General features: G+C 42.4%; 1 protein-coding gene across 1 annotated transcript in view; it reads left to right on the forward strand.

The window, feature by feature from the left end:
• lactbl1b (lactamase, beta-like 1b) overlaps positions 1 to 15,160 on the forward strand; it is a 25,789-nt gene continuing 10,629 nt past the window's right edge. The window contains exons 1-2 of the mRNA XM_055508738.1: positions 1 to 426; positions 11,782 to 12,384. The gene's annotated coding sequence lies outside the window, so the exon portion shown is untranslated. The remainder of the gene's footprint in view (positions 427 to 11,781; positions 12,385 to 15,160) is intronic.

Raw genomic sequence — 15,160 nt, forward strand, 5'->3', positions numbered from 1 at the left:
ACGCGCAGACGGAGGGGGGCGCGGGGCCACGCGTAAACTCGGCCACGCACCTCCACGCGGCGCCGACCCGGCCACAGTCCCGCTGCGTCGTAAACACGGCGCTGCGCGGGTCCGTGATGGAGGTGAGTTTAAAATGTTTTTATTGTCGAGGCGGCCGCGCGTGCGAAGCGGCCGCCGTCCCCTCGAACGCCTTCCATTGACTCAGCTGTCAATCACCGGGAAGAGGAGCGCCCGCGCCGCTGTACCTTGGCTTAATGGAGCGTTTTGGGACATTTATAAAAGATGGAGCAGCTTCGTTCCACCGCCACATGCGTGAAGTGCAGTGGGAATACTGGTTGTTTGTCAGCGCCACCAGACCTCCATGCGGCGTTTCCGTGGGTTCCCCGTGGGTTTTCTGTGGACTGGAGACTTCAGGCGCCGTAACAGGTGACCAACACAGGACAGCAGCTAAAATGAGTTCACCCGGTTTTAAATGTTACACTTTTACCTTCCCGCCAACAAACGGTCAGTGAGAAAACGTTATGATCTTTGAAAATGTTTACAAATGATTCAACAGCCTATTTTTATTGGACGTCATAGCATCACTTTACTACAAAATACTCTGCTAATGTTAGTTTTGTGTAGTTTTATTAAATTGTGTAATCTAACATTTTATTTTCATAACTTACCGTTGAACTTACGTCTTTAGTTAATTTGAAATTTGAATAATTTATTTTATTTTATTTTTCTCACACTAGCAACTTCATCAAGGCGGAAGTATTTTACTATATTTTAAACACTAAATTATCAGTATGTAAATAATGTTTTGTCCACCGTGTTGAGGTTATGAACATGGCCTATACTTACACATACATTTCTTTTCTTTTCTAGTTTTTAAATAATACGTGGGCTTTGACTAGTTTCTTGTCTGCTTCCCTCAGCTTTGTCCACACATTCACATGATGAGAAACAAACTGTGGGAGCTGCTCAGGTTATGGCCCAGCTCTTAAACGTAGCAATCAAGTGTAAATAGTCTGAAAACACAATGAGCACTTAGAATTTATTATGATCGAATCTAATACTATGCATAGTAGCTGAGTTTGCATCCAATTACTTTAATGTGGTCACTAGGTTTTTCATAAAAATAGTTTGGTCAAATTAATGACTTGGCAGGAGGCAATTTTTAATTTGAAAAATTGTACTTGTTGTTTTAAGCAGCCTCCTCAGGCTTTATAGGACGGTGAGTGTTATTTTATAACGCTGAGATGAATTGATATCTAACTGTGAAGAGATGATCAATAACAAGTAGCTTGGTTTTAAATTTCTGAGGAAACATTTGCAATAGTAAAGTTGCTGCAAGATGAATTTCATCAATTTGCTCAAATAATTAGGAGGCGTTTCAGAAATAAATCCAGACATTTGATGCATTGAACTTCATGGAGCTGCTTAGAACATTGAACCACTGCTAGATGCATTGCGTGGAAGGAATTGTGATTTAAATGTCTAGTTGTCATTAGTTAGACCTTAACATCATTTACTTTCCAATAACGGAGCCAAAGAATCAAAGCCAAAGTAAAATGTAACTTCCTGCAGGAGGAAAACGTTTCCTGTGCATGAGTCATTATAAAACCATGATCGCTGGATGTGATGTTGGCTGAACGTTCTTCAGGGCCTAAACCGTGTCACAATCCATCTTCCAGGATTTATTAACAATGAGCCATGTTTGCAGTCAGTTGATTTAGGTTGGCACAGTTGTACCTGGCACCGACATTACGGTTTCCAACTATTTCCAACAGTTTGCTCTACATTAAATAAATATGCATATTAATAACTACAACACTTTCAGCTCCTATGAGATTTCAGAATTTCTAATACGTTCGAGCTCATTCTCACCAGATTCAAGCTGTCGGTGTAATTTGGCATCTAAATTTATTGTGCCTGCGTCATTTGTAAAATTTCCAACCTTCAGAAGCCTCCAGTGAAATACCCATATCTTTATGTCAGGAAAAGCATAAAGCACAACTGGGTTTTTAAATGACACAGTGACAGACTTATAGATTTACTTAAAAATTACTTTGTGATGAAAGACCAACTAAATTAAAAGTCTGAGTAAACAAAAAAATTTCTTTTTCGCAAAACAAGTGACGAACATGGAAGGAATGGAGAAGCTGTGGCTTGCAGATGTGCTGCTGATGATTTACAGTGCGCAGTACGGTGTAAACATGCACGGGCAGAGATGCCCTGCAGATATGAAGCATGCCGTCACCAACGCTGTTCACAATGAGTTATTTGTCATCGCGCATGCCTTTCTCCCTACGCGCTGCCCCACCGTAGCTCTGCAGCAGGACGCTCATGGGTTAAATGAGCCGGGCTGAGTTTGACTGTATTGATTCCAGGTCACTTGACTGGCTGACTTCAGATCATGTTCAGGTGACTACAACACAGATGGAGGCAAACGGCGAGGCCCTGACAAAGCAGCTTTGCCTCCACTCTAATGAGTTCCATACAAGCCCAGCGTTGACCTGCGCCAGAATAGAAGTGAATGATGTTAAAGAAGTGATATCGGTTGTCCGTTGCGTTGCCCAGAGATCCTCCAGCCAGACTGTTATAATGGAAGCATACTAGTGAATGTGTAATTCAAAGCAGAAATGTCTGACTGTGGCACGAATCAGCTCGTGTTCCTGCGACTCTGAGCCAACAACAGCAAAAGCTGCAGACGGAGTCTGAGACGTCCTGTGACGTAGCTGTGACCAAGCAGCGCTGCTTTCCAGCAGTAAACACAGGCCCTGCCCCATCGCACGGCGACAAACCGTGTGTTAAATCACCTACTGCCGCTGGGGACACGTTGATTTTATCTCATACGGACTTGAAAGATCGCAGCCTGCTTCGTGGTCACTAGATGCGACTGAGGCCGTGGGTTCGAGCAGCTGCACCGAGCCAACGAGTCGCACGGTCACATAGATTTAAATGAGCCTCCAACATTTTGTCTGCTTCACATAACGCAAATGAAAACTACAGAAGCAGTTTTTAGACATGATTGGAACGTAATTACAATAATTTATAAATTCTATTACTGTAATTAAATTAAAGAATATTTTTTAAATATTTAGGTCTAAATGAGTTGACCCATATTAATTAACTGTCATTTTTATTTTATAATTTTAAGCAAAGATAATTTAATAAAAATGTTTATGATTTAATAGTAATGTTTGTCAAGACCACTACTGAAACCATTCAGCTCTATTAATATTCAGTTGTTTTCTTTATGACTGATATAATATTATTGCATTCAAATTAATCTATAACAGTATTATTATATTTTTATCCAGTTTTTAAAAAATATTGGACTTTAATTTTTAAACATAACACAAGGCCTACTTGTAAAAAAATAGGAATGGTTATTGAATGTCTGTACCAATATTTAGATTTTGGCATAATTTATGACACATGAATGAGAGTGTGGGTTTTGAAAGTGAATCTGTTTAGAGACCCAGAAACAGGCTTTTGTATTTTGAGCTGTAAACCTACATAATGAAAGCTGATGTTTAGTGTGAAAGTTCAAAAGGCTCAGCCGCAACGCCTTTTGTTGAAGGTCACGGTTTAGTCGAACAAGGTGAAGCGTATTTAACAGTGATCAGACCAGTGCACCGCTTCCTTCAGCTGCTGCCATGTGACTGCATCAACGCTGCCACCCAGAGGAGCACGGCTGCACACGGACGCACTCTCTGCCTGCAGACACGCGGAAAATATCTGTTTGGCTCAAGGTCACTTGTTTTGGTTAACCTTCGACAGTGGAGCAATAGTATCTTCCTGACTGACAATGATTATATCGACCTGAGAGTAAAGTAAAGGAATGCTTTCATTAAAATGTGACCACGTTTTTATGAATTATTATCATTAACTGTGACTAAACTTATAAAATAACATGGATCATAACAAGTGATATATCAATTACTGACCAGCAGCGCGTGTGAGACTTGAGAGTTGAAGCATAAAATCAACATGCATTAATATTATTTGTTTTTCATTGGTTTTATGCTCTCATCTCATTTAAATTAACATTAATGGAGCATCTGCCTTTGTGGATTTCCCCAAATTTACCAGCCACGATGAACCGAGGCCCACGAGGGCGACTTCTTCATAAGCTACGTCTTATCCCTTGGAATATTTAGCTTGAACTTAAGCCCATTGAAAACAGCCACTCTGGGCTGGAATCGATTTCACCTTGAGCCGCGCAGGGCTTAAGGTGAAGTACGCAGTCGGCATCCGCGGCTGGATAAAGAGCCAGCAAATAAAATGGCCTTCTCCCCTTAAAAGTTGCTGCGTGATCCCTGACCTTGTGCTGAGAAGCAGCCACGGACTCCTCTAATCTGCAGGGACCTTTTGCACGTGGATTAACCTTTTGCTGAGACCACGTTTTTACAGGCGGGAAGAGCGGAGGCGTCCGACAGAACTCTAACAAGCACCCAAGCCGACGCTAGTTTGAGCCGTTTGGCTTTCAGAAAGCTGCGTTTATTTATTTGCCTTAGCTGTTAAGACAAACTTATCCACTTACCTCTTTGCTAATGAAACGGCGCCGCCCCAGAAGATGCGAGATGCTGTTTTCAAAGGAAATATTTGCTCAGCAGAGCTAAAAAAGATGGTCCGACTTCTTATCTTTCATGAATAGTGGACCCAACCCCACCACCAGCACCTTCCCAGCATATTGGTTTACTCCTGCCAAATATTTAATTCAATCCCACTAAGTTGCTTCAGCTTTAATTAAATAGACCACAATCCTTTGCGGGATTTAATTTACTTTCTTGCTAAGTGAACTTTGACTGAAAGGAGATGCTAACACAGAAATTCTTTTCTTTCTCTGCTTTAGAATAAATTATTATTTGTACTGGACCGTAGTCTTCAGGAGTTACTGGGCCACTGGTTTTGATGGTGGTTAAAAAAGCACCGTGTTTGAACGGTGCCCCCCACCCCCCCGCCTGCAGGGCAGACAACACTTTATCATTATAATAAATCCAGGCACTATTGCCATAAAACAAGAGCCCAGTAAAAGAGAATCAGCTGACAGTCATGGTGAAATGAATGCCTTGGTAAAGTGGCAGTCATCCATCACGGCTGTGGTTTGGACGCCAACGTCTCCTCTAAACGCTCTGCTAATTGATATGAACATCCACATAAATCAGCGGCTGTGTGTCGACGCGGCTGCCGTTGTCACTGTGGTTTGCTTTTCAGAGGCTCAGATAAATTTTCCCGTAACGCAGTTTGACGGGTCAACATGTGTCACGGTTGATTTTAGAGACAGGCTAGAGCATGTTTATAAAGTGTTCAGGTATGTGAGCGTCTGCATCACTTCTGTAATAAGAAGGAAAAAAATGTTCTGGTTGTAGATGCATAAAAAAGATGATTTAAAATGACTCAGCAGTTTTTATTTGTTTTAAACGGGTACAGATCAAAGCAAATGTTTCTCTTCAGGACAAAATATTAAAAAAAAACTATTTATTTATTCACAGTAGCAGTACTGTGAGTGAGTATTGCTATTCATTTTCATTTGGTGTTTTGAATTCTAATATGATTGTTTGTTATGATGTTTATAATTTAATAATAAAAGAATAATCACTGCCAGTAATGAATTCTGCTGCTGGTAACATCACTGTAAATAGTAGCTCAACACAGCTTAAAAAGAAAAGATTCAGTGAACTGTCAATGAAGAAATTAAAACATCTTTCATCAAACATACATTAAAAACTGAGTAATCAACACAAATACATGAATTCTATTGTTGTAATTTATTATTTACAACACGTCTGAACAGACCAAGCCAACATTTTAAAACAAATATGAATTTATATATTAACGTATTTATCATTGCCAGGTTTTGGACGTGGTACTTTGGTTTCTTATGACTTTTGTATAAATTAGATTTAAAATAATAATTGAATTTAGTCATAATCTATTAATTAGCCTGTTAATTGTTCTGTTTGTTTACCAGTACTAATATTCACTCTGTTTTTAAAAAAAATTAAAAGATGTTTTGTGTAAAAGAAATAAAGTATTTGGCCCAATGACAATGAGCTCCAAATAATTTGTAAAAAGCAACATCTCTGCGTGACTCCGTATTCTTCTGTGCCTCTCCACTTGCAGCCGTCACAGAGCAACAGATGGAGGTGCACAACAGGATATTGCCGCTAAGAGGATTCATTTTTCTTTGCCCGTCGCTCTGGACTTTTGTGCGGAGACGGTCTCTTTCATCGTGACCCAGCTCGCCTGGCGTGGTCGGCTAAGCCCTCCTACAACCAACACAACCCAGCCGCTTGGCGAGAAGTCACCCTCCATGGGCGCCGCCGTGGGCTGTGACGGTAAAATCAGTAACCAGGTGGGATTAGAGCGCGCTGTAATGTCTGAGGCGTCTGAGCGCCGACCTTTCGCCCTGAACCAGCTCCCTGCTTGGAACTGGACCGGTGTCAGGTTTACTCACCTGTGTAGTACAAGGCAGAATGTGCCACATGACGGCAGCTGGCCGAGAGCTTTCCCACTGGACGCTCGGCGGCGTTGATGGCGTCCTGACTGCACTGGTTTGTGTTACACGTCTGAGGAAAATCCCCCTCATGCAAAGGAACTCGGTTGCTAATGACAGTAAGGAGCTTTGAATTGTTTTTTGAATTGAATGTGAATATTAATATATTGAAAAAATGAATGTAAGATGATAAAGGTGTAAACGTTTTGTAGTTTGTGGCTGTTGAAAATGTAAAATATATGTTGTTGCAACACAGTAAACTGCTTTAACTGTGTATGTACTAAACAGATGTCTGTCATTTGCTGCTTTTACAGCGTCTGATCTGTGGTAAATTCCAATAAAGTTTTATCTGGTTTAAAGTGTGATAGCAGACTCATCTACTTGTCTTCTAATCTGATTTTTAAGGACTGGTTTTTAAGGAAATTGCTCTGAAGGTACTTCACATGTGCTCACAGACCTAATAAAAAATCCTGCAGTCGTTTAATGACGATGTGGGATGTCAACGTGGATACTTTCACTGTTGGAAAGCATAAAAACGGTTAATTTAACTTGGTGGCTGCTCTGAGGGATATCACCTTTTTATTGTATTTCCTTTTGTATTTAACCTCAGCCCTGAGCGGAAGGAGCAAGAGAAACTGGGAATCTCCGGGGGGATCCAATTATACTTTCTCTCGTTTGCGCTCTAGTGTAATGACTTTGCAACGAGATCTGCTTCTGCTTTTTTTCCCTTTTTTATCTCAATAGGCTTAACAGAAGACATTTATTCCTCCTAAGCATCTCAGCACTGCAGAACAGTCTCATGTAACTCCCTCAGTGGCCATAATTTTAAGCTAATAAACAATAAAACGGCTAAAACAGAGCCGGTCCTAATGCTTGGCCCATCACCCCACCTAACAACCAGCGTTAAACAGCCCCCAGTACCTCTGTCTTCTCAGAGGTTAGTATTTACGCTGCAGAGCGTGTGAAACTACCCGAGCTCCGCGGCTCTTGGCTGCATTTCTAGCACAACTATGCCACCGCCGACCAGAGTTTGTCTGCAGGCTTGACGATCTTCAGATGTTCAGCTCCGCTGATTTGCCCAAACCAAAGATGAAGCTATTTTTAAAATCCAAGAACTTTTTTCTTGTTTGCTCTAGAGCGAGTACCGTGTAGTTAAACATTAGCTTTCTGTTGGCTGATGAAGAGGAGGGGTGGGAGTGTCCATGCATGCACATTTATGTCTCTGTGCTCGGCGGTGTCCAAATGCCAGTGCATGTAAACCTCAGTGTGTGCTTGTGTGTGTCTGTCTGTGTGTATGTGTGTGCATGTGCGTGCACGCGGAGGAAACGAAGAGCTTTAAACTCCTGTGCAGATTGAGGAAATAGAGCAGAAGAATGACATAAAGAAATCCTGGATAAATCTGCCTTAAGATGTGCGAGGGCTGCAAAGAGCAGCGCGGAGCATCCAGAGGTCGTTCCCATGGCAACCTCTGCCCAGGGAGATCACTGACCCTCCCGCCCCGGCCGTCCGCAGTGCAAACACAGCACAGATTGTAGGTCACATATGGCACCAGCGATCCAATCAGCTCTAATCTGGCTTGACTTGTTATAAATTATACTGGAAAGCTGGTTTACACTGTGGCTTATCTCATCAGTACACTCTGCTCTATGATAATGGTCATGTTTATGGTAACCTGATGAACTGACCCATTAAATGTATCTGTCAATAAATGGACGCTTTGTCTGTAGGCGAAGATGCAGAAGCATAATCTGTGAAGCTCAAAGTTGGCGTCATGAAACTGAATAAAAAAAACTAAATATTAAAATCTATTTCTTTGCTGGCAGATGCTACTCAGACAAAAATCTAAATTCTATTATCTCTTCTATTATACATTGACATATATATGGATACATACTTAATGGCCTGGTAGCTCCATGGGTGTCAAAGGTTACAGGATGATAGAATACGTGTCATGAAAGTGAAGTTCTACAACTGCAAGTCTTAAAACATCACTTTGCACAGTCTCAACCTTGGCCTGATGCAACGAGCTGCCAGCGGCGCGAGCTTTAAAATCGGCCCAAACGCAGATATGATCTGAATGATTCATGCGCCATGTTTGTGGAGCAGTGGTGTCGTGTGGACGGGTCTGCGTTCAGATGCACACACTGCAGCGTGGGAGCTTCTGGTTCTGGGTCAGGTCGGCTTCATGATGTCATCATGTCAATTATTAACACTCACTTTTGCATTAATTGAAACCTTATATAACATCTTTATCCAAAACTGCATTCAATTAAATAGCATTTTCAAAACAAATTGGTTGTGCATTTAAATGCACTAATAGCTCTGTTTCACGTCCACTACAGGCTGAGAAGCCATGTTTGCAAATGTTAGGTTCTGAGTGCAGATGACACAAATATTAATCTGTGGGCATTTGTCAGGTGTGGAGGCGATGAGGAAGCGTCTCAGGGTCTGACTTTGCCTCCTCGCTCCATCACGGCCCCGTGCTCGGCGATTTCACGAGCGAGCTGCTAATAATCACGGGTGACTGCATTCTCACCTTTCGCTGAGATCTGTAAGTGAAGGCGCAGCCGCACTGGCGAGGCCTGTGGCCGCCATATGTGGATGCTTGAGGTCTGAAGTCAGAGCAGTCTTTGCATCTGCTTCTGGTTGCTTAATCTGCTTCTTATATCTTTCCCCGAGTTGAAGAAACAGCAGATTACATTAGACAGGGCTGCTGTTATTATTTAGAACTTAAAACAGGACTCGCTAAAATTCTGCTTGCTCATTTTCTCAAGTTTTTTTTGGGTTGCCTCAAAACCAATAGGAAAATAAGCAGTTAAATAGTGAGGGATGCAAACATAATACTACACATCTTGAAATGTTCAAGAAAAGTACTTGCAGGTGTTAATAAAAATACTCAATCAAACAATACTTCACTTGCATATTTACCTTGGGGTTAACTGAAGGTTTGGTCGCGTATGTGGCTTCTGTGAATTACCCGCATTATTTCTTGCAGTGTTGGTGAAGGTGCAGAGGGACCGCACAATAAAACCTAAAACTGCTGCTTAAAATAAAATTAAATTACAATTTTTTAAATATTACAACCAAAGATTTATTTGGCTAAAATATATGAAATAATAAATGTATTTAAATCAGTTGCCACTCTGTGTGATGTTCTCGTGACAAAGTGATTTGCTTTAAACAACTTTAATAAAATATAATTACGGCACTCAAAACTAAAAATAGAAATGGTTTGTGGTGCTTCTAGGAATTTGAAAAATGTCTAACCGTTTGGTTGTTTTTTGAGCACATTTGTACATTAAAGCTCCAGAAATTTAAACTTGTCAAAGCAAATTTAAAAAGTTGGAAAAAAGTCAAGTAAATATTTGTTATACTTATTTCGTTTATTGCCAGAATGTCTCTATCAATCTCTGACTCCATCTCATTAAGACATTATACTTGGCTTCAATTATCTCCAGTATTTTTTTTATTTTTGCTGTTCCTCTTTGTTTTGATATTAATGTGACATGTGTAAACAAACAGGTCTGAGAGGTGAGTAGTAGCTAAAATGAAGCTGAATGATGGGGCACAACCCCCCGGCCAGACAGTGGCCATCAGGCCAAGTCATAACACGTCAGCAGACACTTTCTCACTCCCTGAACTCTGCCGCTGTTTCTTTAAAATGTCTTCAGGGTTCACTGAGCTTGATGGAGGTTTCTGGTACAGTCAAGTGCACACGCAGCCAGCGATCAGGCCCTTTCTCGTTACTGAACTGTGCAATGTTCAAGCTCTCCGGCTGCTTGTTTAAACAGAAAACTTCCCAGACTGAGTTCAGCGGAGAGGTAGAGAGGTAGAGAGGTCCGCCAGGAACGAGGAGGAAAAGGTGACACAGCCGTGATGTTAATGTAATCTGAAATGTCCTGTAACGACCTGCTTCCAAATTGGAAAAATTGACCTTCCTCAGGAAGGTGACACAAGTCTGCACTCTGAGACGTTTCAGGGGCTAAGTGGAGGTTTCGGAGCAAGCTGCAGCAGAGCCTGGAGGCCAAGCAAATATTTCATGAGTAATTTAATATCTGGAACATGAGAGCGCGCTCCAGTCGGGATGCTGGCCCGGATATAGACAGTGATCTCTGTGAGGGGGGGGGGGACGAGCCAGCGACCGCTTCAGACGGAGCATCAACCGTTTCTGCAGAGCTGCTAAAGGGAAAAAGCCTCAGACTCCAGAAACTCCCCGTGCTTCATCTGTGACATGTTTGTGTGATCACGTCAGGGTTCACTGAGCTGTGTGAGGGCAGACAAAGGTAGCGATAATAATTATACGTCCATGTGTTATTGGTAACAAACAACCACAAAGGCCATCATCTTTTCAGTTATTATGGTACTCCTTTCTAGACATAATAACATTAAATATTGTCCCTTTTTACCTTTTTTTTGGATTCATTCCAGCTAAAAGTTAAAAACATTATCAGAAGAAACAAAAATCTCTACAGTGGACTTCAATAGTTTATTTATTTACTATAAATGATCTCAGCACTTTAAGGCCAAGACGCTGTATTTAAAACTCCACAGAATACATTTTTAAATAAACACATTATTTATGCAGTTTTAGTATTTTCTGTAATGGTAACACAGATGAATCACTTTGGGATGTTTGTTAAAGTTCTCTCAACTACAGGCTCATTATCGTGTGTTGCTGACTTTTTGTGGAATTACAGTATTGTTTTAGTTTTAGCTTAATGGCTGCATGTCACTGTTCTTTAGCCATATTTCTACAAAGTAAAACAATACACTGGGATAATTAATGATCTTTAAACTCTGTAGATCAGTTCACTCAAAAAAAGAAGCTGGAACTAAACTGTGAAGAATGAAAAGCCACTAGTGCTCAGGCTGCAAACTTCAAATCCACTGGTCAGGAGCCAAGCACATTCATTTGCAAAGTTATACTTCAGAATACACACACACACACACACACACACACACACACACACACACACACACACACACACACACACACACACACACACAAACACAAACACAAACCCGATTAAGGCTAAAATCTTCATGAACTAAGAGACTTTAGCTCCTGTGTTTGATTGTTTCAGATTTCATGTTTAAAGGTGTATTAACAAATAAAATAGCTAATACATTTTATTCTGTCAACCACCTAATAAATAAAAGTAAATGTTGCTTGAAGAATTATTTGAAATATGAAAATTCTGCTTTACTTTTTTAGTGGGTTAGTGGTTCAAACACTGTAAGAATAAATAAGTAAATATCCGCTGTGTTTACATTTACTTGCATCTCCACAGGCCTCAGTGAACACAGTGGATTTCTGAGAACAGAGCTCCCTTCGCTGAGTGTTTCTCCTCCTCGAGTGGATGCCGTGAAGCCGCTGACATTAACATCGATCGCTGTCAACGCGCTGCCAGTCCTGATCCCACCAGGGACATTGACAACTGTGGCTGGTGTGAAGACCTCCAGACAAGGACAGTCATCTCTGCCCGACTGGAAGAGGAGTGTGAAACAGGCCGTGGCTCCTCACGCAGTCGCTCCTCAGTCCGAGTGTTTTGTGGTGTCATTGCATAAACACAGCTGCTTTATAGACTTAATTACTAATAACATCCTGCACAAAGAACGATGTGCTGCCGTCGGTGTGACGTCCAGCCGTGTTTCCTGTACAGGTCGCAGGCTGCTGCTGACGGGTCACGAGGCTGCGGTTCAGCTGACATATGGAGGCAAACGCTGATGTCTCACAGCCACGAGCAGCGTCTGAGGCCCAGTCGACACACAGTGACACATTTCTGTCTTCGGACTTTGAGACAAAGCCAGAAAACCTGGTTGAACCCACGCACAAGAGCACAGGAACAGCCCCAAACCACAGAGACGCGACGCGACAGCCCCTCAACATGCTGGTGAGGAGGGAGCAGCTCGGACACATCTGAATTTAATTCCATTTCATTTCAATTTGTTTTCACTAAATATTAGCAAACTGTGGCTTAACTCAGTAATTTTAGTTAAGCTGTTATCAAGGTGGAGAAAAAAAATATCAGGACAAATTTAATTTTCTTTGCTCCAATGGAAAAACAAGCTGCACAGTTGGGGTCAGTCCAGAATTAATTAGAATTCTTGCACCAACTGATCCACAGATTTATAATTATGCATTCGCCTGTGCCTCTTGTTAATATATTAATATTAATAATATTTTTATCCTGACATGAAAATGAAAACAACTAGTTTAATAACTATTATATGATGAGGATTAGGATAAATAATGAACTCAGAATATTGTTACAGTGGCTTCTCTCAAAATGGAATCCAAATGTTTCCAAGCAGCTGAACTGTCTTGATTAATAGCTGCCTATTAATCAAAACCGCCGCAGAAATGTTTATGGCTTTTGGTGAATCTCGGGACACAAACTGGCTGGATGAGGAGAGTTACTGAGGGGTCATGAAGAGTTTGGCCGTCTGAGCGCTCCGGTGCTGGCTGACATAAAAGCATCGATGCCTCCGGCCCTGGGCGGCAGCCGCTGAATCTGTGTCAGAGCCTGAAGCCCAGTGCAGACGTACGGGTGAGGGGCTCCGCGCGGCCCATCCACAGGGCTGGCGCAGGTATTATAGCGTGTGAATGACAATCAACTGCGTCCAGCACTGACATCTTGGACTGTCGGGCTCCAACACAACTACACCAGTCGATGATAAACACTGGTTTTCAAAGTAAATACAAATAAAATGACTACAGTCGTGCTACAAACAAATAATTACACAAATTGCACCAATGGTTGAAGAAGCGTTGGCAGCAGATGGAAGCTCCCCCTCAGTGCAGTGACATCCTATGACATGGACATCAACCCTGCAATTAGTTAGTTGTGCTCTGATAACACTCCCACACACACACACACACACACACTCGTACACGCATCTGTTTGCCGTTTGCACGTTCGCTGACCTACATCGGCCGCGGCGTTTGAATGCGTCTTGGCGGGAAGGACGCGTCCTGATGCACCGCCCTCTGCGGAGGGAGTGAAAGGTCAGAGGTCAGAGGAGAAGGGGTCCAATCAGAAGAGGAGGACTCACACAGCAACAGGCTCCAGACGGGGCCTCACAGGCAGCAGAGGCTGAAGGGGAGAGAATCAGAGGAGACTGGAGCTTCCAGACGACACAAGGTGGTTCTGACGAGGTCACGGTTCAAACAGCTGTCAGAACCCTAAAGACGACGCGGTTCTAAGAGGACAAACAGCAGCAGCTGGACCACAACCAGGGCGTTTATCGGGTTCTTTATGTAAAGATAACTTCAGCCTCAGGTGGTTCTCACAGATAAGAGGAGAGCATCGATCTGCAGGAGCCACTGTCTAAACATCTGTCCAATAATCAGTGCTTTATAGTGGAGCAGTGTGTGCACAGTGTCCTCAGATGGAACCCGTTCACACGCTCATAGCTGTGGATTGGAAACGCGATAAGCACCGATGAAGAGCCGTGTCGTCTCCTTCTGACACGTCGGCTTCCTGCTCTCTTCAGTATCACTGGTTGTCGTGGCTCTGACCTTGGTGGGAGGCTGGTAGCGTTATGGGATTCTAAAGAGGCACAGCAGAAAACCTGAGTTGTGCTGAAACCCCGATCAGTCAGCGCCGTGTTTGCTGGAATTCCTTCCCCACCATCGCTCCCATGCTCCGCAGTCACATGAGCCTCCTGGCAGTTGGTACCGGGTAATTTTCCACTTTTCCCGTCTCTAATGCTTCTAATTTAACACACTGGCAGACAGCGCGGCCGAACATCTCCGGCCGCGACGCCGCGCCGCAGCTTCGCCCCAAGGACGTGACTTGATGCAGTCGTGCCTCTGGGACGGAAAGTCCAGTGGGTTTGGTGTTGGAGGCAGCGCTTTGCCTTTTATTAGATAATGGTTTGCCCTTTTATCACAGTCTTGTCAGAGGGTGGGAGGCCAAATGCAGCACAAGCCACCAATTTTCCATTTCACTCAAGATTATCAGTATTAAGTGCAATAATGTATTTTTTTTCATTTTCTGTCTGCCTGTGTTTTGTTGTTTGCAGCTGTAAACCAGTCTGATGTATTGGTTTTAGTTTTTCTCTGGGGCGTCTCATGCTTTCTGGTTAGGTGACCTGAGACGAACAGAGCGCTGGCGCCATCTAGTGGGAAGAAAGTGTCTAATCTGCCTGTGAAAAGCAGGTTTCTGGTGATTTAGTGACGCTTCAACTCTGTGACACTTGGTGGACTTTCTATAATTTGATATATGTGTAATGTCACTGCATGAGCTCAGTAATAGTTTGAAGGGAAGTGTGGACTGCAAAGTTTCAATAATAACAGGCACATCTACAAATTAGAAGGTGTAAAGGAACATGTCAACTTTCTGCTTGGCTGAAAACAAAGCTACAAAACTTTCATCCATTTTTTGGCCAAAGTGTCCTGGAGCTATGTGTTTGTTGATTTGATTATATCCCAGTGGAGCAGAACAACAGAAACTCAGTGGAATTCAGTAGAATTCAAATAATTCATTTGCACTTTTGTGAAGTAGCTGTGGCACCGAGTCATGCATTATTTACTGAAGCACAGCAAGGAGTCCATCCAGTGAACAGTCGGTGAATAGATTACGTTCATATTTTTGTAGATTTGTTCTTTTAGAAACTTTAAGAATGAGTGAAATAGAAATTTCAGTTGAATAAATTCATATCAAG

The sequence above is a fragment of the Betta splendens genome, chromosome 5, assembly GCF_900634795.4.
Source record: "Betta splendens chromosome 5, fBetSpl5.4, whole genome shotgun sequence".
NCBI lineage: Eukaryota > Metazoa > Chordata > Actinopteri > Anabantiformes > Osphronemidae > Betta > Betta splendens.